The sequence below is a fragment of the Physeter macrocephalus genome, chromosome 17, assembly GCF_002837175.3.
Source record: "Physeter macrocephalus isolate SW-GA chromosome 17, ASM283717v5, whole genome shotgun sequence".
Lineage (NCBI taxonomy): Eukaryota > Metazoa > Chordata > Mammalia > Artiodactyla > Physeteridae > Physeter > Physeter macrocephalus.
This window is the reverse complement of record NC_041230.1, coordinates 37552241-37568596: the sequence shown is the minus strand read 5'-3', so window position 1 is coordinate 37568596 and position 16356 is coordinate 37552241. Positions and strand designations below refer to the sequence as shown.

Genomic DNA, 16356 nt, shown 5'->3' with positions numbered 1-16356 from the left:
GGAACTTGATGGATGCTCATTAATATCAACTACTGCATTAGGAATGACTGTAGGCCTTGGAACACTGGGGTATTTTCTCCCTCTCTGAAACTGCCTGGATAATTTGCAGAGTTGGTTCCATCAGTCATTCCAAATTGCCCAAATGCCCAGGCTCTCACTTGAGCCCTGTCTGGTCCCTTGCTATTTCTCTAGTCTTTCTCACTGTTGTTTTTCTCCTTGAGTTCCCACAAGAGCATAGAGACTTGACAGTTTCACACTAAAGCTGAAAACCTTCCCCAAGCTTCCTCCTTGCTTGTTTCCTGGAATCTGCTTTCCAATCTCTCTTGGCTTATAAAGCCAGTGACTCATTTACTGAGCCAGGAGTCTCCACAAGGATTTCTTTCTTGGAGAAAATGTGAAAGGAGCGGGTGACACCGTCCTTCATCCCCATCCTCTCTTGGCCCTGGCTTTTAAAAATCTAAAACCCCAGATTTGTTGTATCACAAGAGGCGGTGGAATTGCTGGTTTTCCCCTTGACATAGGCAGCCCTCCTTAAACCAGGGCCCTTGTATCCCCAGGGGCTCACCTTAAGGCGTTTTCAGAGCTTTCAGAGTTTTCAGATCCCCAACCTCCAGACTCCACAACAGCAGAGAATCACCTTTGTTTCCTTGCTAAACTTCCACATAATCACAACCTCTGGCTCTCCCTGGAAATCTAGAAAACTATAGGAATGTATCTAATGCCCTTTCAAGATGCCAAGCCTTCTCATCCTTCATAGGCACTAGAAATCACACACATGCATAATTTCTAATTGGTGATAAAAATTTTCAAGTGAAAATGATAGGGTTTGCAGCTTGCACATCAGCTGTCCCTGGCAGGAGTTTTCACATTGAACTGGTGGGGAATTGTACAGACATCACCCACACTCACCCAAATGACCTGGGTGAGTGTGGGTGCCGGTCCATGTGAATTCTGAGAGAATCTGTGGCAGCTGGGAGGGGTGTGGGGTGGGATTTTAGGGACCGCTGATGCAACTGGTTGGATGGGGGTTGAATGAGGGTGTCCAAAAATCTTAGTGGGTGTTTGAAAGGCTAGGTATGTATTTGTGTTAAATTCCTGAGGGTGATCAAAGGCACTACTTGAATAAAAAATGCTTTGCATTTTCATTGTTTTCCTTTCAGTGCAACAAAGCAGAAGGATGGCTTGTGGACAGTGAATTACCCAGGGTTAAACAAAGTTTGAAAAATGATGCTGGAGGAGTCCAGTAACTCTTATCATCCTCATAGTCATCATCAATAGCATAGAGTAACAATAGTCATCATTTTTGAGGACCTAATAAGTACCATACGGCTGTATGCGCGCGCGCGCGCACACACACACACGCACACACACACTTGGGTATCATGGCACATAGCAGTCAAGGTAGTCTTATCTACTGTGTGTCCCCTATTCTGCTACTCTACACTGGTCTTGGAACCTTTTACCCAGGACATATTTTATGGGATTCAGTGCAAAATAAAAATGTAGAGTACCTTGTTCAGAATGATTATGAATTTCAAGGTGGCGACAGCAGGGCATTAAACAAGTGTGGGACCCTTTCGCGCAGGTTGCCCTGTGTGACTAAACAGCTCTCAGGCCTGTGAAGCAGGTCCTGCTTTCACCTCTGTCTAGGTGCACTGCTCAAACTTTTCTCCACTGGGAAGATTCCCCCACAGCTGGGGGTGCAATGCAAGAGCAGTTCATTTTCAGTTTGTTTCTTTCACACCAAAATAACACGTCCTTGAACCAAGCTTGGGCTTTCTCCCTCTATTAGCCATTTGCTGGGTATCCCACCTGATGCATGGGTGTGAGATGAGCGAGAGGCATCAGTGCAACAGTGTTAGGCGACATTGGTGTTTGAGCCACCTGTTGATAGAGATTACTTATACTATTTGGATCTGCCTAAGCTTGATCTGGGATATACAACATCTAATTAATGATGGACTCGCTGCTTGGCCTGGCCAACCTAATGATTTTGTGTGTCGGCTAGCACCCAGTTCACGATGAGCAGGTCTAGCCACATGGTCACATGATGACCCACAGTCATGAACTCAGTCAATAACCAAGGTCAGCAATTTCTCTTCTAATGTTGTAGAAGAGAGTCCCTGTGACTCTCCTGTTGGGGCTTGCCCAAGGCTCCCCAAAGCATCTTTCTCTGTGATGGAATCTACCTGATTGTTTGACATAAGTGGCAGGACTGCTCATACTGTAGCCTGGATCTGCTGCAGAGTCCACTCTTGTTCTAGAAATCACTCAAAATTAGCAACCTTCCACATCACCTGATAAATGGAACAATGAGAATACAAGAGAATTTTGTATTCTTCCTCCAAAACCCAAACAGGAACAGAGGCACAAAAACAGTGGAAAAACAGAAAGTGAATAGTAAAATCATGGAACTATATCAACCATATCAATAATATGAGTAATAATTAGATGTAAATGTACTACAATGCCAAGTCAAGGGCAGAGATTCTCTGATGAACAGAAAAGTAAGACCCAACTATATGCTGTCTATAATTACGCTCACTTTAAATATAAAGACATAAATAAGGTGAAAGTAAAGAATGGATAAAGATATGCCAAGCTGACAGTGAGCCTAGGAAAGCTGCAGTGGCAATAGTCATATCAGACGTGGTGGACTTCAAGAGAATGGGTGTTATCCAAGCTAAATAGGGAAATCCATATGGATAAAATCATTCACTGGGAAGTCATAATAATCATACATGTGTGTATATGTAGTAACAGAGCTTCAAAATATTTGAAGAAAAAAACTGACAGAAAAGGGAAGAACTAGACAAATCTATAATAATCATTGAAGACTTTTATACCCCACACATCAAAGAATGAAATAGCTGGACTAAATAATAAGGAAATACATAGAAGAACAGAAGAATATTGTCAACTACCCTGACTGTAACGGACATTTATGAACACTAAACTCAACAGCTGCAGCGTTCACTTTCTTTTCCAGCAAATGTGCTACCTTCACCATGATAGAACATATGTTCACCCATCAAACGGTATTCATAAAATTCAAAGAATGTGCCAAGTATGTTCTGTGACCACGGTGGAAGGAAATGAAAATGAGTAACGATGAGATTCACAGAAAAATCTCAAATATTTGGAAATCATACAACACACGTAAAGAATCCATAGGTCAGAGGAGACATTTCAAGGGAAATTAGAAAATATTCTGAATGAAGTGATAATAAAAACTAAACATATCAAAACTTGTGGGATATACTGAGGCAGTGATTAGGGAGAAATTTATAGCTTAAAACACTTACATTGTAGAAAAGAAAAATATAAAGTGGGGGATTAGTCCAGCAACATTCTCATGGCTTTGTGGTAACAATGCAGAGGATGAGCACTGCAGGGCAAGAGACTCCTCCTGGTTTCCCTGCCTGCAGGATCCCAGCCCTCTCACATGGTAGCCCGGAATATCTAAAACACAAAACTGTCACTCCCCTGCTCCAAACCCTCCTATGGCTCCCTACTGCTTCAGGGTGAAACTCAAACTGGACCTTGGCAAGCTGACCTTTTCTTTATTTCTTAAAAAATTTTTATTTATATTTATTTATTTTTGGCTGCACACAGGCTTTCTCTAGTTGCAGCGAGCGGGGGCTACTCTTTGATGCGGTGTGCGGGCTTCTCATTGTGCTGGCTTCTCTTTGTTGCAGAGCACGGGCTCTAGGCACGCGGGCTTCAGTAGTTGTGGCATGCGGGCTCAGTAGTTGTAGCTCGCAGGCTCTAGAGCGCAGGCTCAGTAGTTGTGGCACACGGGCTTAGCTGCTCCATGGCATGTGGGATCTTCCCGGACCAGGGCTCGAACCTGTGTCCCCTGCATTGGCAGGCGGATTCTTAACCACTGCACCACCAGGGAAGCCCCAAACTGACCTTTTCTGACCTTGCTCCTGCTCAACTTTACCTCTCATGCCAGGCCTTGTTTGTCTGTGTGCTACATCCGGCTTCCTGAATGGTCCCTTGAAATCAAGAGGGTTTTTTTCTCCTCTCTCTTTTTTTGCCCTAGAACTAGGGTTGCCAGATAAAATACAGGACTCCCAGTTAAACTTGAATTTCAAATAAATAATGAATAACTTTTTAGTATAAGAATGTCCCCAATATTTCACGGGGTATATGTATATACTAAAAACGTATTCATTGTTTATCTGAAGTTCAAATTTAACTGGGTGTTAATTTTATTTTATTTTTATTTGCCAAATCTGGCAACCTTACCCAGAACTGGCACATGGTGTTCCATCTGCCCTTTCCCTGCTTCTCTGCATGGGTGACTCCTTTTCCTGAGTCAGGTCTCAGCTTAGAAATACTCCCCCCAAGGAAGACAGTTCTCCCTCCCCCTTTCTCAAGCTGAGGCTATAGTTGTCTCATTACTGTGCCTGAGCTGTGCCCCCCAGGCAGGGTAGGTCCACCTCATTCACTGCTAACTCCTCAATCCCTGGTATAGTGTCTAGCACTTGGTGACTACTCAATAAATACTTGTTGAAGGAACAAGTGCTGACCTAGGTCCTAGCTATGGGGCTAGAGGGCTGGCCCACTTCCTGCCTTTCAAGCCCTCCCCCCACCCCTGTAGGGGATGCATCAGTTATCTATCACTGCAAACAAACCACTCCAAAAATTAGTGACTTAGAAACACAGCAACCATGTAGTTTGCTCATGAATCTACAAAATGAGCAGAGCTCAGCAGGCACAGCTCAGCTCTGCACCCTGCACCCCTAACCCCTAACACACACAGCTGGGGCAGGAGAATCCACTTCCAAGATAACTCACTCACATGGCTTTCAAGTTGGTGCTGTATGCTGCTCCTCTCCACATGTGCCTCTCCACAGGGTGGCTTGGGCTTCCTCACGGTGTGACAGCTGGGTTCCAAGAGCAGTATCTCAAAGGAGACAGAAAATGGCAGATGCTAGTTTTCTAAGGCCTAGATCTGGAACTAGTACAGTGTCACTTCCAACATATTTTATTGGTTAAGTAGTTGCAGAGTCCATATTCAAGGAGAGGGGTCATAGACACCTGTCTCTAAATGGAACAAGCGCTAAAGAGTTTTGTGACCGTGTTTTAAAGCTACCACAGGAGAGAATACTCACCACAAAGGAATTGACAGAGCATATCATCAGCACCAGTCTGAGTGTATGACGGTTCATAGGATGCTTTTCTCTCCACAGTGTGCAGCACAGGCCAAAATATTCAGGGAGTCTTAGAGTGACATAGAGCAGGAGGGACAGAGAGAGGGAGCAAGGGAGCGAGACAGAGAGAGAGAGGAGAGAGAGGTGTGCAAGGTAAGGAAAGAGTCTTCCCTCGGAGCAAGAAGAATGTGAGCAACTCAACCAATGTAGGCGCTTACGATAACGGTACCTGAAGGGAGGCTGCACAGTTGGCACCTGTCATGGGTCTGTTGGGATGCTGTAAACAGAAAATTTCAAATTGAATTATTTTCTTTTGGTTTTGAAGAAAAATTAGGCTATAGAAAGCTGACAGAAGAGTCAAATGAACAACCCACACACCTGTCACCTAGGGTCACTAATGGTTAACATTTTACCACGTTTGCTCTTTGAAAGTAAGTTACAAACAAGACATTTCCCTCCCCAATCCTTCGGCCTGCATTCCCTCTCCTGCCCCGCTCCCTCCCACCAACCTTCCCACCCAGCAGTGTACTCTCTACACCAGTGGTTTCAGCTGGGGTGATTTTGTCCCCCGGGGATTATTTGACAATGTCAAATGGAGACATTTTTTAAATTACATTTTTTATTGAGAAAAAATTCACATAACATAAAATTCACCATTTAACCATTTTAAGGTGTTTCTTTAGTAAATTCATGATGTGATGCAACCTTCATTGCTAATTCTACACCGCCTCTGACTTTTCAGCTTGTTGCACCTGAACGGGTGAGGTGCTCCTGACACCTAGCGGGCAGGGGCCAGAAATGCTGCTAAAGTCCCAGAAGAGAGAATTATCTGTCTCCAAAGTGTTGAGGCTGAGAGACTCCACTCTACACCATTAGAGCACCACATCACATCCAAGGAAATAAGCAGCCATTCAGTCGTGTCATCCCTACTGGTCTCAAGAATGCCTTTACAGCATTTTTATTTCAGTTCAGGAGGCAAGGTTCACATGTTTGGTTGTTAGGTCTTTTTAGTCTCTTTTAATATAGAAGACTATTCTCTGCCCCATAGTCAGCCTTTTTGTCTGATTACTTTTTGTAAGAGTTCAGGCCAGTTTTAGCACCTCATTCTGTTTCCATATTTTATTACTATCTTTTTTATTGAAGTGTAGTTGATTTACAGTGCTGTGCCAATCTCTGCTGTACAGCAAAGTGACTCAGTTTTACATATATATACACGTTCTTTTTTTTAGTATTCTTTTCCATTATGGTTTATCCCAGGAGATTGGATATAGTTCCCTGTTAGCACCATATTCTGGATTTACCTGACTTCTTCCTCAAGATTAGATTCACGTTAAACAACTTTGGTAAGAATATTATATTGGTGATTATTACATCACATCAGGGGGCCCATAAGATGAGGTTGCTGTGCTATTTATGATGTTGAAATTGGATGATGATGTAGTTCACAAGATAGAAGGTAGCTGCCCCCGACACCTCGCCCACCTAAGTATGGGGTCCAGGCAGACAGCCTAGCTGGCTTACCCTTTCTGAAAAGTAGGCATGGCCTGGGGAGGGTGACTCTCACCCAGTGGGGAATCCTCAGACCCTCCTCCCTTCCTTCTGCTGCCTTACCTTCTGAGTTCAAGGGGAAGGCCCCAAGAGCTAGTGGTTCCCTTTGCCAACCCCAGGGAGCAGGCCCCAGCCCAGTTCGTTGGGAGGCCATGAGAGGACACCTTGGGCCTCGTCAGCGGTTCCTTGGTTCCCAGGAAGAAGAAAACTGAAGGGCAGACGTGGGCTGAACCCCTCGAGGCTGGAACCAGGAAGCTGAGGGTGTGGACAAGTGGGGGACAGGGGGTTGTGATGCTGGAAACTGCAGGGCCCAGTAGCATTCCTGTGATGAACAACTGGGCAAAAGCTGTACTGAGGTCACTCCCTACCTTCTTCCTTTCAGAAGCTCCATCCACCTTTAGGAACCCTCTTTAAATACCAATACCACCTCCTCCAGGTGGTATTTCCTTCCTCCTACCAGTAGTGCAGGAAGAAGGAAATCTTGACTGCTGTTCTCACAGCACTTCAGGCTAGAACCACTGCCAGGACAGAAATTCTCTCCCATTACACTGGAAGTGAGAACTTGAGAACCTGCACAATGCTTTTTTGAGCCAGCATTGAAGCAACATATAAAAATTCAGTTTTCTGGCTTTTCTTGAAACATCTGAAGCTCTGGCAACACTGGGGCTGCATCTCCACCTGGTGTCAATGGCTTCCCCTTTCAGGCCAAGCACGCCCCACACCTCCCCAGTACTGAGTCTGCGTGTGGCTTTTAGTCTTACTCCTGAACCATTGCCAATGCTGAAGTTGAAAACTATTTCTCTGTACCCATGTCTCCAAAATAAGTATAACAATAAAAGAGAGGTCAAAGAGTCATGCGCTTCAGGGAAAATGGGAGAAGGCACATTTCTTTGTGGAACTGAAGAATATTCCTGTGGACTTACAATGCAATCAAAGGAGGTCTGGGTTAAAAATATATATAGGGACTTCCCAGGTGGTCCAGTGGGTAAGACTCCACGCTCCCAATGTAGGGGGCCTGGGTTTGATCCCTGGTCGGGGAACTAGATCCTGCTTGTCACAACTAAGAGTTCGCATGCTGCAACTAAGAAGTCCACATGCCACAACTAAAAAAAAAAAAGAAGATCCCACGTGCCGCAACTAAGACCTGGTGCAGCCAAAATAAATAAATAAATAATTTTTTTAAGAAGTCGAGTTAAAAAAAATATATATATATATATATGATCCTAAGTGTCATTGTGTCTTAGCATCATGGTTGGTTGCGAGGGGTTTCGGTGGAGTGTCACACTTCTCAATTTGACTCTCAGCTTCACCACTTACAAACTTTGTGACCTCAGACAAGACTGTTATGCTAACCAGACCCTCTGCAGTTGAAGCTCTCTCTGGACCACTTGAACACAGCCCAACTGCTATCTTAGCAACAAAACACCCTGAGCACATTCTTTCAAGGCTGTGCTGAGGAAGAATGAGATCTCACACCCAAAATCATTCTTTTCTGGGCTGGCAATTTGCCCGGAGTCAACACCTGCCCAAGCCAAAAGCCAAACCTGGCTTACAAGGGCAGATTTTTGGCCCTGACCTTGGCAGAAGGTGCTGTCCCATGTGATACTCTACCTCCAAGGCCACAGACGAGGCAAGGCCTCTGGAGGTCAGGACATTTGTCACTCACAGGCTGATCTTGGGTATGCTCAGGGTCTGTAAGGGCTCAGCTAGGGTCAAGGGAGGACTATCAGGCCCTGCCCAGATCAGAGGAACTCACCGTGCGTTCTCTAGCCACAGACTCCAGCAGTAGATGCCAGCAGGATTTTCAGAACCAGGACCAGGGAATTCTAGGATAAAGATGACTCTCTCCTGTAGGATGCAAGCGAGGAAGCAGGAGGCTTCTGAGGCTGCTGGAAGCCAGTTTGTGTCTACAAAGGGAAACAAGCCTTAGAATGAAGCATTTACCACAAAAGATGTACACAAGAGATGTAAAGAAATTGAAGATATCAGTTGGGAATGTGGTTAGTCTCAAGTAAGAGAAAAACCTAACAGTAGCTTAAACAAATATTTGTTTCATGTTTGTCTCATGCAATAAGATATCAGGAGGTGGGCAGACCAGGGTTGGTGCAACTGCTTTACAATGTTGCGGAGGCATGCTCTGCTTCTCTTGTCCACCATCTTTAGCAAGCTAGTCCATTCTCAAGGTTGTTGCCTCATTACCTTAAGGTCACAAGTTGGCTGCTACAGCTCTAAGCATTATACTCACATTCTCAGCAGGAAGTTGAAGGGAAAAGAAGCAGAAAAGGGAGACACCTCTGCCAGAGTAGCAACTTTCCCAGAAGCCCTCAATGTAAGTCTTGTGGGTTACAATGTATCCCAGGGACACCATGAACTCTTAGGGAATCTGAGAAAGTTAGTCTGTTTAACTAGGTACTTCCCCAAACAAAAGTGGCCTTCTTTTTTGGAGGAGGGGGGAATAGGTATTAGGAAGGCAACTGGCTGTGTCTGCCACAACAACTCCTTATAAAATCAAAAGGCATTGTATCAAACTTCATCTGAAACCAGCCCTATTTCTGGACTGTTCAATTAGATGAGCCAATAAATTATGTTTATAATTAAAGACAGTTTGAATCAAGCTTTCTGTTCATTACAACTGCTGTCATCTCATTGATACCATTTTTTTCTTTTTACTATTTTTATTATATTTTTATAAAATATAATAAAATATATATTATATATATATTTATTTATATTTTTATTTTTATAAAAAAACCCACCAACAACCAGAAACAAACTGCTTTTCTTTACATTCATATAGATTTTAGGAAATTACTGTCTTTTCCCCTGGAGAAATAACCTAAGAAAAAAAAATAAGTAGTATCACATTGTGAAATCTGCAAATCCCAGAAGTCAACAGCTTGAAGACACCCCCAAGGACAGGGAAGAAAACAAGTGTCACAAGAGACAAGACAAACACATATCATGATAGCAAGCTGGGGAAACGACCATTTTCAATGCCATTGACCCAGACAATAGGTACCCTTCTTCTCCTGGCACCCACTGCCACCATCTCCAAGGGGTGATTTTTGGTCTGTGGTCTGAAGAACCCTTCAAACGACATGAGTTGCTTTGAGGAGAGGTGCAATGAGAGAGGTTCAAGTATGAATAAGAATCATGCCAAAGTCCAAAGTCAGGGAAGAACCCACAGTGAAAAGGAAACCCGTGTGACCACCACCCAGATATAAAACATTCAAGATATAAAACATTTCCAGGGACTTCCCTGGCAGTGCAGTGGTTAAGACTTCACCTTCCAATGCAGGGGGTGCGGGTTCGATCCCTGGTCGGGGAGCTAAGATCCCATATGCCTCCCAGCCAAAAAACCAAAACATAAAAAAAAAAAACAGAAGCAATATTGTAACAAATTCAATAAAGACTTTAAAAATGGTCCACATCAAAAAAAATCTTTAAAAATAAAATAAAATAAAATAACATTTCCAACACTGCAGAAGTCTTCCCAATTCCCCTCACTCAGTCAGTAATGCCCCCAGAGTTAGCCACTATTCAGAGCTCCATCACCATTTATTACAGTTTTGCCTGGTTTTGAACGTCATGTAAATGGAATCATACCATATTCACTCTTCTGTGGCTTGCACCTTTCGTTCAACTTTACGTCTGTGAGATTCGTCCGTGTTGTGTGTATAGCAGTTCATTCACTTTTTATAGCTGTGCAGTTTCTAGCTGTATGAATACACCATTATTTATCCATTTTCCTGTTGCTGGATATTTGGATTATTTCTAGTTTTTAGCTGTCATGAATAAAGTTTCTAAGAACATTCTATACGCATATCTTTTATTAGGCATTGCACCCACTTCTCTTGGGTTTGTATCAAAGAGTGAATTCTAATGGTATCCTGTAAACGTATACATGTACTGATAGATAATACTATACAATACAGACCAGCAACACTGGCTAGGGGAATTAGTATCCATGCATGCCCTACTAAGCCTTCCCAGTAGCTAGCTCCATGCTCAGAAAACTCAACTTGCAACCTATAATAAAGTATTTATCAAGAGTTTAGTACTTGTCACAGGAGTTTTATATTCCCACAGTCGGGAGTGGCTTATAGGAGATTTTTAAAAATTAAAGTATAGTTGATTTACAATGTTGTATTAGTTTCAGGTATACAACATGGTGATTCAATACTTTTACAGAATATACTCCATTTAAAGTTATTATAGGGACTTCTCTAGTGGTCCAGTGGGAAGGACTCCACGCTCCCAAAGCAGGGGGCCCGGGTTCGATCCCTGGTTGGGGAACTAGATCCCACATGCCGCAGCTAAGAGTCCACATGCCACAACTAAGACGTGACGCAGCCAAAAAATAAATAAATATTAAAAAAATTAAGTTCTTATAAAATATTGGCTATATTCCCTGTGCTGTACCACAGTTTTTTTTTAAATAAAAATTTATCTATTTTTGGATGCGTTGGGTCTTCATCGCTGCGCGCGGGCTTTCTCTAGTTGCGTTGAACGGGGGCTACTCTTCGATGCGGCAGGCAGGCTTCTCATTGCGGTGGCTTCTCTTGTTGCAGAGCACGGGCTCTAGGCACGCGGGCTTCAGTAGTTGCAGCACATAGGCTCAGTAGTTGTGGCTCGCGGGCTCTAGAGCGCAGGCTCAGTAGTTGTGGCACACGGGCTTAGCTGCTCCATGGCATGTGGGATCTTCCCAGACCAGGGCTTGAACCTGTGTCCCCTGCATTGGCAGGCGGATTCTTAGCCACTGCGCCACCAGGGAAGTCCCCACAGTTTTCTTTTTACCTCTCACTGGTTCTAGTTACTTCGTATCCTCGCCAACACTTGGTATTATCAATCTTTTAGTCAATCTAGTCAGTGTATAGTAGTTCTAGTTACTTCATATCCTCGCCAACACTTGGTACTGTCAATCTTTTAGTCATTCTAGTCAGTGTACAGTAGTATCTCATTGTGGTTTTAACTCACATTTCTCTATGAACTAAATTTCTCTAGTGATGTTGAGCACCTTTCCACATGCTTATTGGCCATTGGGAAATCCTTTTTTGTGAAGGGTCCGTTCAAGTCCTTTTTCCTTAACGACTATGTAATTCTGCATGAGTCATTTTTTGAGTCTATGCATTGTAATGTCCTTTTCCCAGTTTGTGGCTTATCTTTTCACTTTCTTAATTATCTTTAACTAATGACCATAAGTTCTTATTTGTTTGTTTGTTTGGGGGTTTTTTTGGCCCTGCAGCTTGTAGGATCTTAGTTCCCTCACCAAGGGATGGAACTTGGGGCCCCAGCAGTGAGAGCACTGAGTCCTAACCACTGGACCACCAGGGAATTCCCAGAAGTTCTTAGTTTTTTTTTTGTTTTTTGTTTTTTGCGGTACGCGGGCCTCTCACTGTCGTGGCTTCTCCCGTTGCGGAGCACAGGCTCCGGACGCGCAGGCTCAGCGGCCAGGGCTCACGGGCCTAGCCACTCTGCGGCATGTGGGATCTTCCCGGACCAGGGCACGAACCCGTGTCCCCTGCATCGGCAGGCGGACTCTCAACCGCTGCGCCACCAGGGAAGCCCAAGCCCTGTTTTTTTTTAAAATTTTATTTATTTGGCTGCATTGGGTCTTCGTTGCTGTGTGCAGGCTTTCTCTAGTTGCGGCGAGCAGGGGCTACTCTTCATCGTGGTGTGCGGGCTTCTCATTGCGGTGGCTTCTATTGTTGCGGAGCATGGGCTCTAGGCGTGCAGGCTCAGTAGTTGCGACGCACAGGCTCTAAGTGGCATGGGCTTCAGTAGTGTAATGCATGGGCTTAGCTGCTCTGCAGCATGTGGGATCTTTCCGGACCAGGGGTCGAACCCGTGTCCCCTGCATTGGCAGGTGGATTCTTAACCACTGCGCCACCAGGGAAGTCCAAGTTCTTAGTTTTAATGAAGTCTAATTTATCAATCTTTGATGGTTAGCACTTTCTGTCTAATTTAAGAAATCTTTACCTACTCCAAGGTTATGAAGATATTTTTTTTCTAGAATCTTTATTTGTTTTGCCTTCACAATTATGTTGATGATTCATCTCAAATTAATTTTTGTGAAGGCTGCAAAAGTACAGGTAAAATAGATAGTCACTTGCTCCCACCCTGTTTATTGAAAATGTTTTCACCCCACTTGAAAAATCTTATGTAATTAATTTTCAACCATTTTTCTTTTCTAATATATCCACTTAAATATGCATTGCTTTAGCTGCATCCCATACGTTTTGATGTATTTCATTATCATTCAGTTTGAAACATTTCTAGTTTCCTTTGTGATTTCTCCTTTGATTCATGGGCTACTTAGAAATGTGGCCACAAGCATAAGGACACTCAGCACAGCTCTACCAGCCAACTGAGCCCACTGGAGCAGCTGCTTAATTTTGTCTTTGTACCCCTGGGAGCTCTGTGGGTGGGTGAAAGATTCCCACAGGCAGGAGGTGTGTGTGGGGAGACACTTTAGGGCTGAGCCCTGTCCCCGAGGCGCACGCACGCGTGCCCCTCCCCCCCCACAACAACCATGCCTCTTCTCCAGCTCTAAAACATACCCTGGGCCGTGCGAGGAAGGAGGGAAAGCAGGCCAACCCCTTTTTAGCTGAGTAATCAAAGCTAAGTCACTTAAAGCTTTCTGATCTGTAAAACAGGGATGATAATGTTTAGTTCCATGTTCTACTGAGAGTTAAACATATGGACTGGGAGTCTTGCTATGGGGCATTGGGTAAACTTGTAGCAGGTAAAGGGATGAGGCAGGGAGGAAAACTTGCCTCTGTGACAGATCCTGACACAAAGTCTGGCTTTGGCTAGAGTTGGGGAGGAGGACTCCTACCCAGGGCTTTGTGGAGATAGTTTATGCAGGCCCTACAGAGGCAAAAGTGGGGTTGCTGGCAGGGGCCACCCTATGAGCTCTTTCTCCCATACTGGGCAAAGGCTTGGTGCCTGGGTGAGAACTGTGCCCAGGGGGACTGGTTTAAGCTGAAGGATATCCTTTCCATCCAACTCCCCCAGATGATGGCTCCCCCACAGGACTCATTCCCCTCCCAGCTCCCATACCTCCACCTCCTAGACCTTCTTTGTAGCTGGAGGCATAGGAGATGAGGAGGGGTAAAAACAGAAAGGGGTGAGTCCAGAGAACTGTGGGAGCAGCTGCAGCTCTCTTTCCTTTCTTGAGCTGACCTTCGGCTCACCTTGAACCTGTCAACCAGGTACCGTCTTATCTCACCCCTGTGCCCATTACCCTAGGCTGTATCTTTTTATTTATTTATTTGGCTGCATTGGGTCTTCGTTGCTGCACACGGGCTTTCTCTAGTTGCGGCAAGCGGGGGCTACTCTTTGTTGCGGTGCGTGGGCTTCTCATTGCAGTGGCTTCTCTTGTTGCTGAGCAGGGGCTATAGGCGCGTGGCCTTCAGTAGTTGTGGCACATGGTCTCAGTAGTTGTGGCTCGTGGGCTCTAGAGCGCAGGCTCAGTAGTTGTGCTGCATGGGCTTAGTTACTCCGCGGCATGTGGGATCTTCCCAGACCAGGGCTCAAACCCGTGTCCCCTGCATTGGCAGGCGGACTCTTAAACACTGCGCCACCAGGGAAGTCCTAGGCTGTACCTTTTTGCCTATGTCCAGAGTTCCTATAGCCTCTCTTCTTACTTGCACAGAACATGAGTGGCAGGGATGAGCAGGTTGAAAACTCCTGGGTCTTGAGCAGGAAGAGCAGTTTCTAGGTTGAGAATCATTTCCAGACAGTCCAGTGGTTCTTGTTGTGCAAACACCTTTGTTCCTGGGGCTCCAGCTGAGCCACTGAACGTCCTCACGGAGTCAGGTTGCTCCATTCTATGGGGATGGATTAGAAACAATTTAGGGGACATCCCGAGTGCCTCTCCCTAGCCCAAGAGCGCCATGCCTCTGTGGATGGTTGCTGGGGACTCAATTTCACTCCCCAGAAATTCTGTTATACTCAAGAGTCCTCTTATCACTTGGAATGGAACAAGCTCTGCACCACTTTGGTGGGTTTCCTGTGAGTGTGGGTGCTGATGTCCTGCTTTGGACATATTAAGGGCATGGATACCCTGTGGCAGAAGGTAGGGTCCTGCAACACCTCCAGAAACTGAAGATTTCACCCAGAAAAGTAGGACCTGGAAGGCAGGAGGAGGGACTGGTTACTCTCTGGATGTCTGAAGATTTGGACACTGGGGGTTGTAGATGTCTTTAGAATGGGTTGAAGTTGGCGTTTAGGATGGCCTTTGCCACCTTGGAGGGGCCCATGCATCCAAACTGCAAGTCACATCCTATGAGTCAGATTGGCTGGGCCTATTTGTTTTCCCTGTCCCTTTTGTGAAATTTCATCTGAGCACCCCAGCCACAGCTCAGGTGTTCTGGGGACCCCAATAAAGGGCCCATTACCAGCACTGGAGGGGAGGCCTGTTGGGGGAGAGGAAGAGGGAGTGAGAGCAAGGCCCGAGGGGGAAGGAGTGTCTCTGGGCCTGAGCCCCCTTACAGTCAGGGCAAGGGCTGTTCCATCCACCAGCTGGCCCTGCACCATGCTCTGCTCTCCCTGGCTTGACCCCAGCCTACACTTTCATTGGCAACAGGCAAGCCCATGAAGCCTGGCTGACCCCAGAAATCAGGAGCTTCAGGTCACCACGGCCTCTGACCAAGCCTTGAAGTATAGACCCCTTGGCATAGTGCTGGTCATGCAGCATGTGCTCAAATAGTTCTCGAATGAATGGGAGAAAGGCAAGCACTGGCATTCATGCAACAAACATGACTCTACCACCTAGGGGGTCCTGATCACAGTGGGACCCCCTCCAGCTGAGGGCTTAAGAGACACCAGCCTGGAAGACCTAAATATACTTTTCTCCCAAGGAGACATACAGGTGGCCAATATGCACATGAAAAGATGCTCAACATTGCTAATTATTAGAGAAATGTAAATCAAAACTACAATGAGGTACAACCTCACACTGGTCAGAATGGCCATCATTAAAAAGTCTGCAGGGACTTCCCTGGTGGTGCAGTAGTTAAGAATCCTCCTGCCAATGCAAGGGACACAGGTTCAAGCCCTGGTCCAGGAAGATTCCACATGCTGCAGAGCAACTAAGCCCGTGTGCCACAACTACTGAGCCTGCGCTCTAGAGCCTGCGAGCCACAACTACTGAAGCCCGCGCACCACAACAAAGAGTAGCCCCCGCTCGCTGCAACTAGAGAAAGCCCGCGCACAGAAACGAAGACCCAGTGCAGCCAAAAATAAATAAATTAAATAAATAAATTTGTTTTTTAAAAAAGTCTGCAAAAAACAAATGCTGGAGAGGGTGTGGAGAAAAGGGAACCCTCCTACGCTGTTGGTGGGAAAGTAAATTGGTGCAGCCACTATGGAGAACAGTATGGAGGTTCCTCAAAAAACTAAAAATAGAGTTGCCATGTGATCTGGCAATCCCACTCCTGGGTATATATCTGGACAAAACTATAATTCGAAAAGATACAAGCACCCCTATGTTCATAGCAGCACTATTCACAATAATCAAGACATGGAAACAACCTAAATGTCCATTGACAGATGAATGGATAAAGATGTGGTGTATATATTTATACATATATATAAAGATGTGGTGTGTGTGTGTGTATATATATATATATATATATATATA

General features: G+C 45.1%; 1 protein-coding gene and 1 long non-coding RNA gene across 5 annotated transcripts in view; one reads left to right on the top strand and one right to left on the bottom strand.

Annotated features, from left to right (window-relative positions):
• AGRP (agouti related neuropeptide) overlaps positions 1–16356 on the top strand; it is a 39734-nt gene that overhangs the window by 17206 nt on the left and 6172 nt on the right. The gene's annotated exons all lie outside the window — the stretch shown is intronic.
• LOC102992374 (uncharacterized) overlaps positions 2873–16356 on the bottom strand; it is a 20474-nt gene continuing 6990 nt past the window's right edge. For 2 of the 4 annotated variants that reach the window (XR_003676419.2, XR_008615481.1), the window contains exons 2-5: positions 8467–8617; positions 5124–5439; positions 4811–4915; positions 2873–3859 (exon numbers count right to left, since the gene is read on the bottom strand). This is a non-coding gene — a long non-coding RNA (uncharacterized lncRNA). Of the gene's footprint in view, positions 3860–4810; positions 4916–5123; positions 5440–8466; positions 8801–16356 lie in introns of those variants that run through there. The other 2 variants (XR_003676420.2, XR_449112.3) reach the window with 2 other exon arrangements.